The 18,978-nt window shown below is 43.8% G+C and overlaps 1 protein-coding gene across 16 annotated transcripts in view; it reads left to right on the forward strand.

Annotated features, from left to right (window-relative positions):
* The window catches only part of BRD4 (bromodomain containing 4), a 228,353-nt gene that overhangs the window by 22,053 nt on the left and 187,322 nt on the right, over positions 1 to 18,978 (forward strand). For 10 of the 16 annotated variants that reach the window (XM_073319263.1, XM_073319261.1, XM_073319255.1 and 7 more), the window contains exons 2-3: positions 5,485 to 5,734; positions 7,282 to 7,413. The exons of 3 other annotated variants lie outside the window; for them this stretch is intronic. The gene's annotated coding sequence lies outside the window, so the exon portion shown is untranslated. Of the gene's footprint in view, positions 1 to 5,484; positions 5,735 to 5,989; positions 6,011 to 7,281; positions 7,414 to 18,978 lie in introns of all 16 variants that reach the window. 3 more of the 16 variants (XM_073319258.1, XM_073319264.1, XM_073319266.1) reach the window with 3 other exon arrangements.

Here is an 18,978-nt window from a genome sequence, read left to right on the forward strand (position 1 = left end):
CTAATGCAGGGGTTCTCTCAACAAAATTTTTGGTGGCCTCAGGGTGCGGCCACCAACTCTTACTGGTGGCTGCTCTGACAGTTTTCCCTAAAATATGTAATTAACTTTAGGAAAAACACATATGCACATATATATGTCCAAATCATTATAATTTATTTATGTAGGGTTTTTTATAGACTCAATAATAAAAATAATGTACAGTTGTCCCTATTCTTTACTGGACCTAAACAGAATAGAAATACAAATAAGGCTCTTTGCCTGTTTTGCCTTTTTTGGTTGATTATTTTATTTTTTTTAAAGACTTGCTAGCTAGCAAGTCTGCTGTAGTAAAAAGTGCTGTTTATATATTTGTTCGTGTCACTTTTCACAGCAGACTTTCTCATCCCCAGCAACCTGGAGGACATATTAAATCCTGGATGGGGAGGTGGGTAAGGAGGCAGGAGGGCCAGGGGCGGTGGGGGACTGGATGTGGGGGTGGAGGAGGCAGTGGTGGTCAGGGCGATGGGAGGGTGGGGGTGAGTCCTGGCCTGGGGTCCTGCTGCATGAGTGCAGGCAGGAAGAGGCAGCGGGAGCCAGGGGCGACATGGTGGGGGTGAGCCTGGGGCCAGAGCCTGAAGCCATGCGGCTGTGGGACAGAGCCTGCTGCCCACCCACCACCCCCAGGCTGAAGCCCCATGTCCCACTGCCCCCAGGAAGGTGGGGAACTTTCACTGGTCACCTGGCTCCTATAGTATTTTGAGAAACTCTGGCAGAATACACTGTAATGTAGGGACTAGTGGACAGAGTACTGGACTGGGACTCAAGAGGCTTGGTGCCTCCCCCACCCCCCCGCCCCTTCAGCTGGAAGATCTGGGACAAATCACTTCCTTCCTTGTGTCTGTTTCCCTGTGCCTTCATTTCCTCATCTGTAAAATGAGGATAATGATACTTACCTTTTTTGTAAAGGACTGTGAGATCTGTGAATATAGGAACTAATAATATTTATTGTTTACTAATCTGATGGGACGGAGAGAGGAGAGTAACATATCCGTCTCTGGTCTCATTCATTCATATGTTCCGCAAGCAGTAGTATTGCTAACTCTTTTTTCATGAAATGAAATGAGAATGAACTCATGAAAAAGATGTGTAAAAATAGCGTTAGCATTATGTGGGTTTTTAATGAAAAACTCCATATGGATATCTTAGTTTGGCTAAAGTATTGTAGTTTTTCATGATATATATGAATAGGAATTTGTACCAGTTGGCTTATGAATGAGCAATTTTAACCTATATTTGTAGAAACACTTAAATTCAAGTTGAGTGAGTGGATTTGAATGGAATCTTAAATGTACACGTGTTCAGCTGAAACTTAAGTAGTGGTGGTAAAAGTATGCACCAAAAACAGCCCATGGAGGTCTGTAATGTGGCCTGGATCAATCATTCTAATTAATGTGGAGATTATAGTCAAGAGGCTACAGGTCCCAAGATGCAGTGATCAAGGTAGCCTGGATGAATTGCACTTTGGGACCCCTGGTCTCAGGTAAGAGCAGCAATATTTATGCATTTTATATGTAGTTTTCCAAATGAGAGCTTATAGCTAAGTGCCCTGCTCTAGAATGATAGGTACAAGTATGCCATTCATATCATTAGGTCAAAAATAAAAGTAATTTTTAGTTGAATATTTAGACCATTCAAGGAATGTTCTGTTCATCAGATTACTGCATTAGGCTGAATATTTCTGTATTTTTATGAGAAAGATTGGCTTTTATAATAGGTTAATTCTAATGCTAAAAATGGGAAAGAATTAAAAATGTTGAGGGGATGGTGCATAATGTACCATGTTGCTCATGCTTAGTTTGGGCAAGCTGAGAACAGTTCACTTTCACCTCATATTCCTTTTGGGCTTTCTCAAATTGCTCGAGAGCTTTATTAGGAAAAGAGGCAGCCATTGTGTGTATTATTAATGCCAGTACTGAAAAGTGATTGTGGTGGAACTTGCCTGCAGCCCATTGAGACTCTTTTAAAATGACACATCTGATATCAATTGCATCTGAGCCTTTTAGGGTGCTCCTTTGTCATTTTACAGATACTTGTGCTTTAGTCATAGACTCAGAGAAATATAAGGCTGGAAGGAACCTCGAGGTCATCTAGTCCATCACCCCACCCCACTCTGGGGCAGGAGCAAGTATACCTTGACCATTCCTGACAGATATTTGTCTAACCTGTTCTTAAAAACCTCCAATGATGGGAATTCCACAACCTCCCTTGGAAGCCTGTTCCAGTGTTTAACTATCCTTGTTAGGTTTTTCCTAACATCCCTTGCTGTAGATTAAACTAATTATTTCTTTTCCTGTCTTCAGAGGTCATGGAGAACAATTGATTGTTGTCCTCTTTATAACTGCCCTTAACAGAGTTGAAGGCTGTTATCAGGTCTCCCCTCATTTGTCTCTTTTCAAGACTAAACATGCCCAGTTTTTTAACTTTTCCTTGTAGGTCAAGTTCTCTAAACTTTTGATCACTTTTGTTGCTCTCCTCTGGACTTCCTCCAATTCCTTCATATATTTTGTGAAGTGTGGACGACACAGTTGAGGCTTCACCATTGCAGAGTAGAGCAGGGCAGTTACCTCTTGTGTCTTACATACAACACCCTACAATGGAATTAACCTTTTTTGCAACTGCATCACATTGTTATGTTATATTCAATTTGTATTCCACTATAATCCCTGGATCTTTTTCAGCAGTACTACAACCTAGCCAGTTTTTCCCTATTTTGTATTTGTCATTTCATTTTTTCCTTCAGATGCATAATATTTTGTTCTTGTCTTTATTGAATTTCACCTTGTTGATTTCACACCAGTTCTCCAATATGTCAAGGTAATTTTGAATTCTAATCCTGTCCTCCAAAGTGCTTGCAACCCCTCCGAGCTTGGTTTCATCTGCACGTTTTATAAGCATATTCTCCACTCTATTATCAAAGCCAGAATGGTCCAACCTTTTCAGTGATGTGAGTTGTGTAGTTGTGCAGCACCTCTGTGGGCCACATATAAAAACAAAATGGTATCCTCCAGGCAGTGTGACCTCGCATGCACGCTGTGTGGAGGACACCATTTTGTCCCGCAGCAGACCTGCTCTACAAAATGGTGTCCTCCATTTGGCATGACCGTGCACATCTGATGTGTGTGAGGGTGTCATATTATAGAGCAGATCTGCTGCGTGGAGGACACGTTTCGGGGCTGGACAAAATTGTCTTGCAGGCCACGAGTTGGACTAGCCTGACCAAGTCATCAATGAAAATGTTGAATCGTACTGGATTTAGGATTGACCCCTTTGGGACCCCCACCTGATATGTCCCCCCAGTTTGACAGTGAACCATTGATAACTACTCTTGAAGTACAGTCTTTCAACCAGTTTATATTTATAGTAATTTAATCTAGAACACATTTCTCACATGACATTCTCATAAGCAAACTAGGGACTATCAAAAGCCTTAATAAAATCAAGACGTATCGTGTTTGCTCCTTCCCCTCATCCACTAGTCTAGGAACCTTATCAAAGATGGAAATTAGGTTGGTTTGGCATGTCTTGTTCTTGACAAATGCATATTAGCTGTTACTATTACTCAGTTGTCTTCTAGGTGCTTACAAATTGATTAATTTTTTCCTACTAAAATCTTTCCTAAAATTAAGCGTTTATATGCTCCTGTTCTCTCCTTGTCCTCTTTGTCTTTCTATTTTTCCTCTGTCTCTGGGGATATTCACCTCTCTTTTTGTCTCTAGTCCATTTACTTCCCTCAGCATGCTGAATCATGTTGCTACTGCTGTTTCAGAAAAGTTTTTCCAGAGCAATGTGGAACTGATTTCTGCCTCTCCTGGGTCACTCTGGTAATCTGAAGGGGGCTTCATTCTTTGTGCAATTTCACCTTTTAAGGGCTCTCTATGCACACACTAGTTTGGCTCAAAGAAGAGCAGACTGAAACTGATTAGGCTCAAATTACTTTGACTCTAACATTGCTGATGCTCCTCTTGCTGGAGGCATACTTCCTATGATATGCAATGGTGGTCTAGTCTGTGGAATTGTTCTGCGCGGGAATTTTGAAACAAGGCAATGATTGCAGGAACTTCATATTTCTTTGCTGAACTTAAGACCCCCCCAGACACACTGTTTAAAAGAATTACCAGCATTTATCATTTACAGGTAGTGATATTGCTTTAAAATAATTCATAGCCATACAGTTTGCTCAAGTGCACTAATTCCAGTTAAATTTGCTTCTAGGTATAAGTGATTCTAGTTCCTTCCTGACACTTTCTCAGAATACGTGAGATGGTAATCAAGTTGACATTTTGAACATGTGTAAACAAAATTATACTCCCAAAATCCTTAAAATTTTGGAAAGTCATGGGGGAATTGTTCTCAAATTATACAAAAGCCCTTTATACTGTTCCGGCGGTGTTAAGAGGCGTGGAAATAGCCTCAGAGAATGTTCCACCTTACATAGACCTGGCATGGGAGCTCTACAATACCATGTGTGCTTTCCAGTCCCCCAGCTTAGGGAGGGGACGTGTTGTAGGTATCAGAAGAGCATTGTACTATTATTATTCTCTGTTTCCTAGGGCCCTGGGAAGCAGTGTGTAAAGTTGGGGCAACCATGAGGCTGCCCTAATCTATATTGATGGCTGGCCTTCATTTCAGAATGCAGGGAGCACAAAACAGGTTTAAAGCCACCTTTGTGCCTGCCCCCACTTCTGTCCTTGTCTCAAGTGCAGGAATGGAGTAACTGAATCAAGCCCATTCAGATTTTTTCCTTGTCTTTTTTGAAATCCATTTTAATTCAGATTGTATAAGTGACAGTGGATTGTTGAACATAAGGTGAAACTTCTTAATGTTTGAGTCTTATCTTTGCCTTATTTTTTCAGCTCTGACTTTCCTTGTGTCAGAGTCATTGGCAAACAGTGGATATCCTTTTCTTCTATGTACTTTCAGCTATGGGCTTCTTGAACGCTAAAAGAGCCCTGTTTTCAAAACCATCTGCAAACATTCACTTACTGACAAAATGTAAGAGATGAAGTGTTCCCTGGGGGAGGTGTAATTTTCAGGAGTGCAAATTTGCTAATAGGTAGCTGCAGCAAATACATATACGCTAATAGAAACATTTGGGAACCAGTCATTCTTCCTTTTAAATATGCTAGTTTGTAAAAAGTGGCTGTAGTTCAGTCAGTGAGCTTGTTTGTAAAGAAGTGGTTTAATAGACCAGCTCCACTGAGAGAGAAAACTTAATTGTTCAGTATCACTGCTTGGAAGACTATGTACACAGAGTCCTATTTCACTAGGCTGGTGCTTAATAGATGCAATTGGCGTAGACTTAAAAGTTCACATCTCTGTTTTTGCAAAGCCAGAGCAATTTGGGATTCTCCATATTCATCTTAATGTTTGAGTAGGTGTTTGTGCAACAGGTTTGGCACTGAGTAGATCAGTGGTCTCCAAACTTTTTGGCTCGCGCATTCCCAGGGTGAAGACCTGCCACAGGCGCGCTGCCGAAGGAAGAAGACCGGAAGACCAGCCGCAGGCGGGCTGCCGGAGGGGAACACCAGCTGTGGACGTGCAGAGCTGCTGCCGAAGGAAAAAAAAAGAACGGCGGAGTGCTGTCTGGCGGCACTCCTGCTGCCGCGCACCTCCTGGGATCATCTCGCGCACCCTCTGGGGTGCGCGCACCCCAGTTTGGAGACCACTGGAGTAGATGATGAAATACACAGCAATAGTAAGTGCTAGCATTGAAAATAGCTGAGGTAAATCACTTGGTCCCTCTAACAAGCTTGCTGCTAGGTCATTTTAAGTGTTGTAAAAGATCACATTTCAATATTAATATTAAATCAAAAGGCAAAAAACCAAAACCCTACCCTGTTAATATAAAAATAAATTTCCCCTATTTAATTTTTCTGCCTGCAAGTCAATGTTGTCAGTGCTATTTTATTGTGAGTCTTGTGATAGTTGGCTTTTTTCCCTTAAATCCCAGCTCTTCGAAGCATGAGATCAGGTGAGAATCGCCATGCTTTTTTTTTTAATGAAAGTGTCTGCCCTTCATGGTTGCAGAGAAAATCTTGAAAAGTAACCAGAGTGTAGTCTATGACAAAAAAAAAATTCAGAGAGTAAATAAAAAGAAACAAATACTTTTTAAAATCTTGTCTCATTTTTTGGGTGCTGACTTGTGATTTTTGAGTGGTTGGAGGTGGCAATACCAAAATCTTGCTGCTCCCCTAGTCATGAAATGAACAATTGCTGATAGCTACATAGAAGATGAGCCTCCATTCCCTCCCTGCTGGTGCTGTGTGATAGATGACAAAGATGCTCTGAAACCCCAGCTCCATGTAAAATAGAGAGAGAATGTGCCACTCAGTCTTTTTACGATGAGTCCTTCAAACTTAGAAATGTTGTGTTATGGTTCAAGGAAAGGAATATGAGCATGTTTACATTTTTTGGGCTTTCCTTTAGCTTATTTCAAAAGAAGATGGATCCTAGATTCCAGGCTGTCCTCCTAATAAGACCTTACTCCCCAACACCCCCAAATTCCATTTTAGTTGTGGATATAACCCAGTGGTGCCCTAATTTTTCCTGTTGCAGCCCCACCCCTGACCAGTAATGGAATCTGTCTCCCCCCCCCCCCCATTACTGTACAGTTGGCTCAGCTGAGGAGCTTGGGATGAAGGCAGAGCTGGGGGCAGAACTAAGAATAGAGAAGGGAGCTGGGGCTAGGGGCAGAGCTGGCCTGATGGCAGAGGGGGAATGAAGGCAGATCGGGGCTGCAGCTGGGACTGGAGTTGGGTTGCAGGCACAGTGGACCTGGGCGGCACTCCCCCCTTTGCCCCTGAAAGGGGCCTGGACTAGACACCCCCCTCCCCCCCACCAGGACCTGGCCCAGCCTGGACTTCCTGAACCCAGCCCCGGCATGGCTGTTGCAGCCAGGATGCCCCTCCCTGAACCCAATCCTGGCTGGGCCTGCGTGGGCCAGGGGAGTGGCGCCTATCCTGTGGCCCCAGCCCAGGTGCTGCTGTGGGGAGAGAGCTGGGAGGAGTCTTCTCTCCTCTCTGTAGCCCTGGAGCACCCTCCTGCACCCCAAACCCCTCATCCCCCAGCCCCACCCCAGAGCCCGCACCTCCAGCCAGAGCCCTTACCCCCTGCTCCGCAATGCTCTGTCCCAGCCCTGAGCCCCTCCCACACTCTGAACCCCTTGGCCCCACCACCCACTGGATTTTATGTGCACTGATATGAAGGTGATGTGTGTCATAACAAAATTTATTCTGCACATAGGTGGGAAAAATTAGAGGGAACACTGCTAACCAGTTTTGGAATTTTACTACACAGTACAGTAGAACAACAGATTACCTGACAAAGAGTCATCAAGTTGCTTCTTTCCAGAAACCAAAGAGAATGGTGAAATAGGTAATTACAGAACTGCAGTAGGTTGTTTGATATTAAAGTTCCATCTTCATGTATATTGACTTGTGAACTCCAGAACATTAGAGACAGCTGTTTGAAATACACTAGCAGAGACTCTGAAGTAGAGCATGACACAGAAACAGTAATCTCCACAAACTCTGCTTCCATGGTGTGCGTGACTGTTGGCCACATAGGGCTGCGCCTTGGCTACTGGTCCTCTTGCCATTTTCCTTAGGTTGCATTTGCTAGCCAAATCCTGCTAAAACTGCACTTTCATGCTTGGTAGTACTAAAATGCCCATGATATGTTGGATCAGCATTTACTTATCTATTTGGCAATATGGATCAGCAAACTCTTTCTGACATCACTCCAGTGGGCACAAGGCTTTGAGCTCGTTAGTGGCTGTGTTAGGCAGGAATCATCAATATTCTTTTTCCCAGTGCTGTGTACAGACATTTTGGATGATATGAGGCAGAAAACACCCTCTGGTGCTATCCAATGCCTTTTGTTTCAGGAGCTTTTTGCCAACCATAGATCATGGTTAAGGCTATGTTTTAGTCACAGGTATTTTTAATAAAAGGCATGGACAGGTCACGGGCAGTAAACAGAAATTCACGGCCTGTGACCTGTCCATGACTTTTACTATATACCCTTGACTAAAACTTGTGGGGGAGGGGTTCTGGGGCAAGTGGGTGGGTGGGTTGGCGGGCTGGGGCAGGTTCCCTACTCAGTTCCTGGGAATAGGCGACCTCCAACTCCTAGCTCCACATGCTGCCTTTGCTCCGCCCCAAGCCCCAGTTCTGCAGCTCCCAATGGCTGGGAACTGCGGCCGATGGGAGCTGCAGAGGTGGTGCCTGCAGGCAGAGGCAGCACATGGAGCTAGACCTGAGCCCCCCCAGGTAAGCACAGTCCCGCACCCCTGCCCTGAGCCCCCCCACACCCAAACTCCTGCTGCTGGGGTGTGTGTGTGGGGGGGCATGAGACTGCCCTGGCAGTGGCTGGTGTGCCTGGCCCGGGGACAGCCTGAGCAGCTCAGACAGCCCCCGGGCCTGGTGTACCGGCTGTTGCAGAACCATGGAGGTCATGGAGCCTTAATCATGATTCCTACATAGACCAACTGATGGAAGCTGCCTTCACTCCACACTAGATAAATTTAAAGTCAGTGGCATTTAAATCTGGAAGCTTTCTACATGCTGGGCCTGATGAAGTTTGTGTTCAAACTGGCTTCCTTATCGCTCCAGATCTCTCTAAGTTTAGACTTACACCCACTAGGATAAGTGAATCTCCCCCAACATCCTCTTCCCAATATGCAGGAAAACCTGATAATTTTAAATGTAGTGATGTTATCCTCAATGGATTGTGATCACCTTTAATGCTTGTACTTTAAGGTTGGGGGTACTAGGGAATTAGTTGTCTCAAGTCCTGAACGTGGTCAAAGGAGGGAGAGAAGGTGTGGCCCACACAGTTTAGCTTTTGAACTGTGGTTGTAGATTTTTCTTTGTGGTCAGTTCACAATGTTCTAGTCATGGCATTTAGATAAACAAAGAAGTACAAAAAGTCAGTCTAAGCCTGGAATCAGGTCTTTGGCCTTGGTTGATCTCATGCAACTTGATTGATTGTATGTAGCTTGATTACTTGGCAAGGATTTTCAATATTCCTGTTGATTGGCTGACTAGAATACAGATTCATTTAGGTGATTTGGGAGCTAGTATTCAAGTCTGCCTGTTCTCTCTGATCTCGTGTGTGCTAAAGAAAATCCAAGGTGGTAGGATTTAAATTATTCTCATTGCTTTTGTGCTGTGCTATATAGACCTGCTACTTTAATTTATCATGTCAAGAGTTCATTTGCCGCCCTACCCGAAGTCCAGTCAGTTATAAACGACTAATAAACTTTTTGCTAGTGGCCAGTTCCTTTTAGATTTGAGATTTTATGTCCAAGTTATTGTCATCCTCTTGAAGAGCAAAGAGCATTGCACTTTGACAGATTCACTTTGTCTGGCTTTTATGTAGGGCCCATGTAATCCTGAAGAGAGCCTTCATTTCCTATAGTTTAGACTTCCTTCAGGTACAAAGACAAGGCCGGTCTTAGTATTGTATCTGAAAAGCTAGACTTGGGAATTATCCATTCCTTATATTTCAGAAGATCTTTAACCACCAATCTAAAAAGGAATGATTCTGGCAGATCCTCAACCTGATCTGGATTCTGTATATTCTACTAATGCAGAATGAACTTCTTGTGGCCTAGCGAGCTCCAGATCCTGGTTGAAGGCTTTCCGATTAAACTGTCCTAAAGGTGCCTAGTATTCCAACACATCTTCCCATCAGAGCTCTCAGCAAGTTCATGTTCCCTCTGTCAGCTAAATTGGGAGGGGATTTGCAGAAGATCTGTGTAGAAAGGTAGCTGATTCAACCTACAGTTAGATGAGTCACTGTCAAAGTCTCTTTCTTCCCTAAGTACTATGGGCTAGTGATCCCTGCAACTTAAGAGTCCCATTGCTTCATGAGTGGATCAGGTACAGCTAGGAGGATTTTTCCCTACTTATAAACTATTTAATGTCATGGAGCCTGCCCTTGCTTCTTAGTGCTTGGTATCCTATTTCTGGTTATATTGTTAAAATGTTACTTGTTATGGAAGTTTAACTATGATGCTATGAAAAGAACTTGATTGGTTCCTGCGTAATCCAGCCAGTAGAATAGCGCTGACAGGCAGAAAAACTAAATCTGGCTATTTGTCCATCTGCCTACTGAAATGATGGGATTGGAGAACAGTCTGTTTTATTGAAAAGGTAGTTGGCACAAACCTTATTTTCAGGAAATCAAAATCTCCCTACTTCATTTTGGTACTCTGGGAGGATGATGGAATGTGAACTGTGCCTCTAACATAGTTGCTCCTCAGCACAGCAGAATGGAATTATGATGTGATTGGAATAACAGAGACTTGGTGGGATAACTCACATGACTGGAGTACTGTCATGGATGGATATAAACTGTTCAGGAAGGACAGGTAGGGCAGAAAAGGTGGGGGAGTTGCATTGTATGTAAGAGAGCAGTATGACTGCTCAAAGCTCTGGTATGAAACTGCAGAAAAACCTGATTCTCTGGATTAAGTTTAGAAGTGTGAGCAACAAGGGTGACGTTGAGGTGGGAGTCTGCTCTCGACCACCGGACCAGGGGGATGAGGTGGTCAAGGCTTTCTTCCGACAACTAATGGAAGTTACGAGATCACAGGCCCTGGTTCTCATGGGAGACTTCAGTCTCCCTAATATCTGCTGGGAGAGCAATACAGCGGTGCACAGACAATCCAGGAAGTTTTTGGAAAGTGTAGGGGACAATTTCCTGGTGCAGCTAGGAAGGAATTTCCTGGAGGAACCAACTAGGGGCAGAGCTCTTCTTGACCTGCTGCTCACAAACCGGGAAGAATTAGTGGGGGAAGCAAAAGGTGTATGGGAACCTGGGAGGCAGTGACCATGAGATGGTCGAGTTCAGGATCCTGACACAAGGAAGAAAGGAGAGCAGCAGAATATGGACCCTGGACTTCAGAAAAGCAGACTTTGAGTCCCTCAGGGAACTGATGGGCAGGATCCCCTGGGAGAATAATATGAGGGGGAAAGGAGTCCAAGAGAGCTGGCTGTATTATAAAGAATCCTTATTGAGGTTACAGGGACAAACCATCCCGATGTGTAGAAAGAATAGTAAATATGGCAGGCGACCAGCTTGGCTTAACACTGAAATCCTTGCTGATCTTAAACACAAAAAAGAAGCGTATAAGAAGTGGAAGATTGGACAAATGACCAGGGAGGAGTATAAAAATATTGCTCAGGCATGCAGGAGTGAAATCGGGAAGGCCAAATCACACCTGGAGTTGCAGCTAGCAAGAGATGTTAAGAGTAACAAGAAGGGTTTCTTCAGGTACGTTAGCAACAAGAAGAAAGTCAAGGAAAGTGTGGGCCCCTTACTGAATGAGGGAGGCAACCTAGTGACAGAGGATGTGGAAAAAGCTAATGTACTCAATGCTTTTTTTGCCTCTGTCTTCATGAACAAGGTGAGCTCCCAGACTACTGCACTAGGCAACACAGCGTGGGGAGGAGGTGACCAGCCCTCTGTGGAGAAAGAAGTGGTTTGGGACTGTTTAGAAAAGCTGGACGAGCACAAGTCCATGGGGCCGGATGCGCTGCATCCGAGAGTGCTAAAGGATTTGGCGGATGTGATTGCAGAGCCATTGTCCATTATCTTTGAAAACTCATAGCGATCGGAGGAGGTCCCGGACGACTGGAAAAAGGCTAATGTAGTGCCCATCTTTTAAAAAGGGAAGGAGGAGGATCCGGGGAACTACAACCAGTCAGCCTCACCTCAGTCCCTGGAAAAATCATGGAGCAGGTCCTCAAGGAATCAATTCTGAAGCACTTAGAGGAGAGGAAAGTGATCAGGAACAGTCAGCATGGATTCACCAAGGGCAAGTCATGCCTGACTAATCTAATTGCCTTCTATGACGAGATAACTGGCTCTGTGGATGAGGGGAAAGCAGTGAACGTGTTATTCCTTGACTTTAGCAAAGCTTTTGACATGGTCTCCCACAGTGTTCTTGCCAGCAAGTTAAAGAAGTATGGGCTGGATGAATGGACTATAAGGTGGATAGAAAGCTGGCTAGATTGTCGGGCTCAACGGGTAGTGATCAATGGCTCCATGTCTAGTTGGCAGCCAGTATCAAGTGGGAGTGCCCCAAGGGTCGGTTCTCGGGCCGATTTTGTTCAATATCTTCCGTAATGATCTGGAGGGGGTGTGTGTATTGAACCCTCAGCAAGTTTGCAGATGACACTATACTGGGAGGAAAGGTAGATACGCTGGAGGGTAGGGATAGGATATAGAAGGCCGTAGACAGATTAGAGGTTTGGGCCAAAAGAAATCTGATGAGGTTCAACAAGGACAAGTGCAGAGTTCGGCACTTAGGACGGAAGAATCCCATGCACCGCTACAGACTAGGGACCGAATGGCTAATCTGCAGAAGAGGACCTGGGGTTACAGTGGACGAGAAGCTGGATATGAGTCAACAGTGTGCCCTTGTTGCCAAGAAGGCCAATGGCATTTTGGGATGTATATGTAGGGGCATTGCCAGCAGATTGAGGGACGTGATTGTTCCCTTTTATTCGACATAGGTGAGCCCTCATCTGGAGTACTGTGTCCAGTTTTGGGCCCCACACTACAAGAAGGATGTGAAAAAATTGGAAAATGTCCAGCGGAGGGCCACAAAAACGATTAGGGGAGTGGAACACATGACTTATGAGGAGAGGCTGAGGGAACTGGGATTGTTTAGTCTGCGGAAGAGAAGAATGTGGGGGTATTTGCTAGCTGCTTTCAACTACCTGAAAGGGGGTTCCAAAGAGGATGGATCTAGACTGTTCTCAGTGGTAGCAGATGACTGAACGAGGAGTAATGGTCTCAAATTGCAGTGGGGAGGTTTAGGTTGAATATTAGGAAAAACTTTTTCACTAGGAGGGTGGTGAAGCACTGGAATGCGTTACCTAGGGAGGTGGTGGAATCTCCTTCCTTTGAAGTTTTTAAGGTCAGGCTTGACAAAGCCCTGGCTGGGATGATTTAGTTGGGGATTGGTCCTGCTTTGAGCAGGGGGTTGGACTAGATGACCTCCTGAGGTCCCTTCCAACCCTGATAGACTATGATTCTGTGAATGTTTGGGGTCCTGAGTTCATGGTCCTGGTTGATACAGTACAGATCAAAATGGATTTGGGGGGGAGAAGGGGTCAAGAGATTAAATGATTTTTCCTGAGGTGACATGGGAAGTTTGTGGTTTGTTTTGGAATTTGAACCCAGATTTCCTGAATCCTAGTTCAGTGCATTAATCACAAAAAAATTCTCCCTGTCCGTAAAACCTAATCTTTCCAAGCCTATATATTGCTGAAACTAAACCAGTAAAGTGCAGCTGCCTGGTTTGCATTAGGTGTGAATGTCACCTGTTGCTGTGGAAACAAAAAAGTTCCTTAGGGGGTAAAAAAAGGAACTGACTTTTAAAAGTTTTGATTTATATTCATAATTCAAGACTAAATATGTGTAGCTGGCAGATTGTTAGCTGCAGAAGCTATGTTACTTCCTTTTAAATAAAAACAACCAAACTATAATTTATAATGTCCTGCAGCCTATACTCAAAAAACCTTATAACAGGATTCAAAATCACACAGTCTTCCTATGTAGTGAATCTGAGGCTATTAATTTCTCACTGCTGATAAAACATTGATTTGACTGCCCCTCCACTGCAGTCTGAGGATGCAGGGAACAGAACTTGCAAAGCCAGAAGGGTAAAGACACACTGGCATTACACATGAACTTAGGTAGAGTTTGATCTCTTGATCCCTAAACTAGCAGAGTGGATGAAGACAGAGGTAGCACTTTCTGTGGTGTCTTGTAGTCAGTTTTTCTAATGGTTGACTAAAGATCAGTCCTCAACAAGAGAAGTGACCTCTAAGGTCTTGTCTACACTACACAGTTTTGTCCACCAGTGGAGGTATACACACTGCAGTGCTCCTTCTGCTGACAAAGGTGTCCTGCTTTGCCAGCAAAATAAAACCACCTTGATGAGAGGCATTGAGCTATTTGCTGCAAAGTTATATTGACAAAGTGTTAGTGTAGACACTGCGTTTTTTTATGTTGCTGTAAATGGCCTCCAGGAGGTGTCTCACAATGCCCATCCTGATTGCTCTGGTCAGCAGTTCAAACTCCTCTGCCCAGCACCCAGGTGCACAGGCTTCTGCCCTTCCCCCTTTAAAGACCTGGGAATTTTTGAAATTCCACTTCCTGTTTCCTTGGTGTGGAGAGCTCACATTGTCTTTTCCCAGCTGACCATGGCAGCTCCACGCATCAACACTCGCACTTGGAGCATATGAGTTGTTGGATCTGCTGGTGCTGTGGGGAGAGAAGACTGTGCAGTCCCAGCTCCACTCCAGGAGTGTTGATACCTACAGTCAGATTTCTCGTGGCTTGTTGGGTAAGAGCTACGAATGGGATATGCATCAGTGCTGTGTGAAGATAAGAGCTGAGGCAGGCATACCAGATGGCAAGGGAGGTAAACCATCGCTCTGGTGCTGCGCCGAAGACCTGCTGCTTCTAAAAGGAGCTGGATGCCATCCTTGGCGGCAGCCCCACCTCCCCTGCCAAGAGCCCCTTGGACACTTTGGTGGGGCTGGAGGCTGCAGACAGTGGACTCAGCCCAAAGGACGAAGTTGTGCATGAGGAGGTCGAGCTGGGAGGACTATGTGGCGCACACGACAGGGTCATCTAGTGGCATGGCAAGTGAGGACCTCTCTTACACTCTGGAGGTGTCTAGCCCAGGGATTCTCAAACTGGGGGTTGGGACCCCTCGTGAGCTGTCGGCCTCCACCTCAAACCCCGCTTTGCATCCAGCATATATAATGGTGTTAAATATATTAAAAAGTGCTTTTAATTTGTAAGGGGGGTTGCACTCAGAGGCTTGCTATGAAAAGGGGTGAAAAGGGTCACCAGTACAAAAGTTAGAACCACTGGTCTAGCCAGTCCATCTGGCGGTCCATCTCTGTTGTTGACGAAACTGTATAGTGTGGACAAGGCCTGAGAGACATTAGGGCTTTGGTAATCAGAGAGGAAAGGGCAGGTCATGATTCAATCATTCCTGTTCCAGAAAAAGTAGAGTCAAGAAAAAAAGCTCAATACTGGGTTTTTATCTTTCTCAAACTCTCCCTCTTTTCTGTCATAGATGGGAGGCTTAAGGGGTGAAGGAGACCGCCAGAAAAAAAGGGTGTGGGGGAGAGGCACTGGAAAAGTGGATTGCATAACTTGAAAAGGGCAGGTGTGAGAGTATTACTGTTAGTTGAATTGGTAGCTAAAAGACACTTTAATTCACATGGCACAAAGTTACATATTGGTGAGCCACCTCCACTAGGCACAACTTGAGAGGGCAGTGGTTTCTGGGACAGGTAAAAGCTTTTAATTGCTTCTATTTGTGGGCATCTAATACTAAACAAAGTACCCTGACAAGAAGCATTCTCTGTAAACAGTATCCTATTACAACAAAGGAACATTGCATAGCCTTTAGTTTGAAGGCATATGTTTACAAATGTTCTAACCTTGTGTATGTTAGATGCTTATTTGTAGAATTCCAAAAGAATGCTGTTAAGACTGAGGGAAAAAATCCAGGCATTTGTATAGGTTCTGGCATTTAAAGGTGGACTGGAAAGTTAAATGGAAAATATATATTTTTAAATATAAACCAATCCCTCAACCAATAACTTTCCTTGTAACTCAGATTGCCTCTAAAAAAGTCAGACTTGTTCTGCTGCTCTCACCATGCTATGTGCAGGAGTAGTTTGATCTGGCCTCCCAACTTCCTGAACCACATTCCCAGTGCTTTGAGATTCTCCTCTGTTTGGGAATAAGCTACAAGCTCTTCTTTAACAGTATAACTGCATTCACACTAAAGGTTGTATCATATTAACTATACTGCACAGTTAAATTGGTACAACTTTTGTTTGTAGGCAAGCCACAAGAGAACACTGTCACTAGACTTTGTTGGAAGCTCCATCCTTGGTATCTGCTTTGGCTTAGTCATTTGGCTGAGTAAGTATTCGATTAAAATGTTAGAACTCTGCTAGTTTAATATTCTGTATAAAAATGACAGGTTTCAGAGTAACAGCTGTGTTAGTCTGTATTCTCAAACAGAAAAGGAATACTTGTGGCACCTTAGAGACTAACCAGTTTATTTGAGCATAAGCTTTCGTGAGCTACAGCTCACTTCATCACTAACCCAGGAACCTATCCTTGCAACAAAGCCCGTTGCCAACTATGCCCACATATCTATTCAGGGGACACCATCACAGGGTCTAATAACATCAGCCACACTATCAGAGGCTCGTTCACCTGCACATCCACCAATGTGATATATGCCATCATGTGCCGGCAATGCCCCTCTGCCATGTACATTGGTCAAACTGGACAGTTTCGACGTAAAAGAGTAAATGGACACAAATCAGATGTCAAGAATTATAACATTCATAAACTAGTCGGAGAATACTTCAGTCTCTCTGGTCACGTGATTACAGACATGAAAGTCGCTATTTTACAACCAAAAAACTTCAAATCCAGACTCCAGCGAGAAACTGCTGAATTGGAATTCATTTGCAAATTGGATACAATTAACTTAGGCTTGAATAGAGACTGGGAGTGGCTTAGTCATTATGCAAGGTAGCCTATTTCCCCTTGTCTCCCCCCCCCCCCCCCCCCCGACGTTCTTGTTAAACCCTGGATTTGTGCTGGAAATGGCCCACCTTGATTATCATACACAATATGAGGAGAATGGTCACTTTGGATAAGCTATTACCAACAGGAGAGTGAGTTTGTGTGTGGGGGGGAGGGGGGAGTGAGAGAACCTGGATTTGTGCTGGAAATGGCGCACCTTGATTATCATACACATTGTAAGGAGAGTGATCACTTTAGATAAGCTATTACCAGCAGGAGAGTGGGGTGGGAGGAGGTATTTTTTCATGCTTTGTGTGTATATAATAAGATCTTCTACACTTTCCACAGTATGCATCCGATGAAGTGAGCTGTAGCTCATGAAAGCTTATGCTCAAATAAATTTGTTCGTCTCTAAGGTGCCACAAGTACTCCTTTTCTTTTTGTATAAAAATGGTGGTTTCTTGGGTGATGAAGCTGTGTTGTGCCTCCCTTGTGACTGTGCAAATAAGGGCAAGAATAAACCATGTAACTTGATCGCTTTTCTTAACCGTCGTCATCATGTTCCTATTACGCCTCTGGCATTTAGGGCAGTGACAAAGCTCCTCCACTCCTGTCTGTTTCTGGCAAGTCTTTCAATAGTTTCCCAGCTGTGCCCCAGATTTTTCAGCTCTGCTTCCACAGCTCTTCGCCATGTTGTTTTCAGGCAGCTTTGTTTTCGCTTGCCTTTACGTGTCCATATTATTGCTACTCTGGTGATGGAATAAGTTTCCATCTGAAGCACATGATCGATCCATCTCCAATGCCTCCTGGTAATGATGGAGCTCAGATCCTCTTGGCTGCACTGTATCAGTAGATCTTGGTTGGAGATTGTTCTGGGCCAAAAGATATGGAGGATTTTTCTGAGGCGGGTTGTATGGAATGAAGAGAGTTTGGAAATGTCATACTTTCTCATTCCCCAGCATTCTGCACTATAAAGTAGTGTTGAAAGTACACAGCTCTAATAAATCTTGAGTTTGGTTTTGGTGTTGTATTTTGATGATTTCCAGACTGTATTTAAGCTCCTGAAGGTGTTCTTGGCTTTATTGAGTTTGTTCCGGATGTTCTGGCTTGTTCCACCGTCCTGGCTGATGGTGCTGCCCAACCACACACATCTTAAATATGTAACTCTTCACCAATAATGATCAAGTCCTAGAGTTAGAAACAGCTCTGCTTATAACTTCTGGCATAAATACTCTCTCATATGTCAAGAGATATGAGAGAGTATTTATGCCAAAAGTTATAAGCAGAGCTGTTTCTAACTCTAGGACTTTATCCTTATAACTGCATCCCCAAATATGATTTGCCTTTTGGTAAGGCAGCTTCTTGCTCTACTCTTTGGTCAGCTGCTTTGCTTCTTATTTTTCCCCTCCTGGGATTATTCTTTTCTTTATTTTTGTCTGAAAGTACAGCTCATTTAAGTATGCTGCATGTTTAACACACCATCTTTTTGCCCTCATCTCTGATTCATATCTGTTTTTCAGATGTTTCCTTTGACCTGATCTTGAGTTGCCCTTTGTTCCCAGGGGTCAGTCACTTCTTCAAGAAACCTAACCATTTGGGAGTTGGTGTTCTTTTATAGATAATCAATATGGTGTAAGTACACCACACTCCACAGTGTTAGTCCTTGTTCACAAGAAAAGAAACGGAAGGGGAAGAGCACAAGAATACGTTTGGGTTGAGGGAGAATATAATGAGATAAAGCTAGTAGAAAAAGACTAAGTATAAAATAGATGATTATAGAGTTCATCTTAAAATTAGGTCTGGTTTAGAAGCTCTTTTCTGAGTTTAGTAGTTCACTTTGTGCTTGCAGTATTCATAGGCTATGTAAATACTACATTAACACATCATTCAATTTGAAATTAACTGCAAAAAAACACAGAAAATTCACAGCTAAATATCAACTGCAAAAAAATTTGCTTGCTTGTTGCTTTTACTGCTTTATTACTTACAAAGACTGAGTTTTCTCCTCAAAATTTTCCTTTACTGCCCAAGTCTTGTCTTCCATATTTTCATCAGAGAGCTTTTGGGGGACCTCAGAACTAGAGTGGAAACTGAGCTTTTACCTGGGAAGGATTGAAATGTTGCCTTTCCCTCAGAGCTCTTCTCCCAAGTACTTGTCAGGAGTTTAAGTTAAAAACCCCAGTGCCCCTTCCTTCCTTTTGTTTTGAGGCAGTCTGACTAACTGCAGTTCCCTTACTTGCACAAATATCTCACTTGAGTTGTTGGTCATTAGTTTTGCAGTCATGATTCATTAGCAAAATCAGGGAAATCAAGGCCTGATATGAAAAGTGCGAGGTGGGGGAACACCATGTA

The sequence above is a fragment of the Lepidochelys kempii genome, chromosome 20 (assembly GCF_965140265.1).
Source record: "Lepidochelys kempii isolate rLepKem1 chromosome 20, rLepKem1.hap2, whole genome shotgun sequence".
In the NCBI taxonomy this organism is placed as follows: domain Eukaryota; kingdom Metazoa; phylum Chordata; order Testudines; family Cheloniidae; genus Lepidochelys; species Lepidochelys kempii.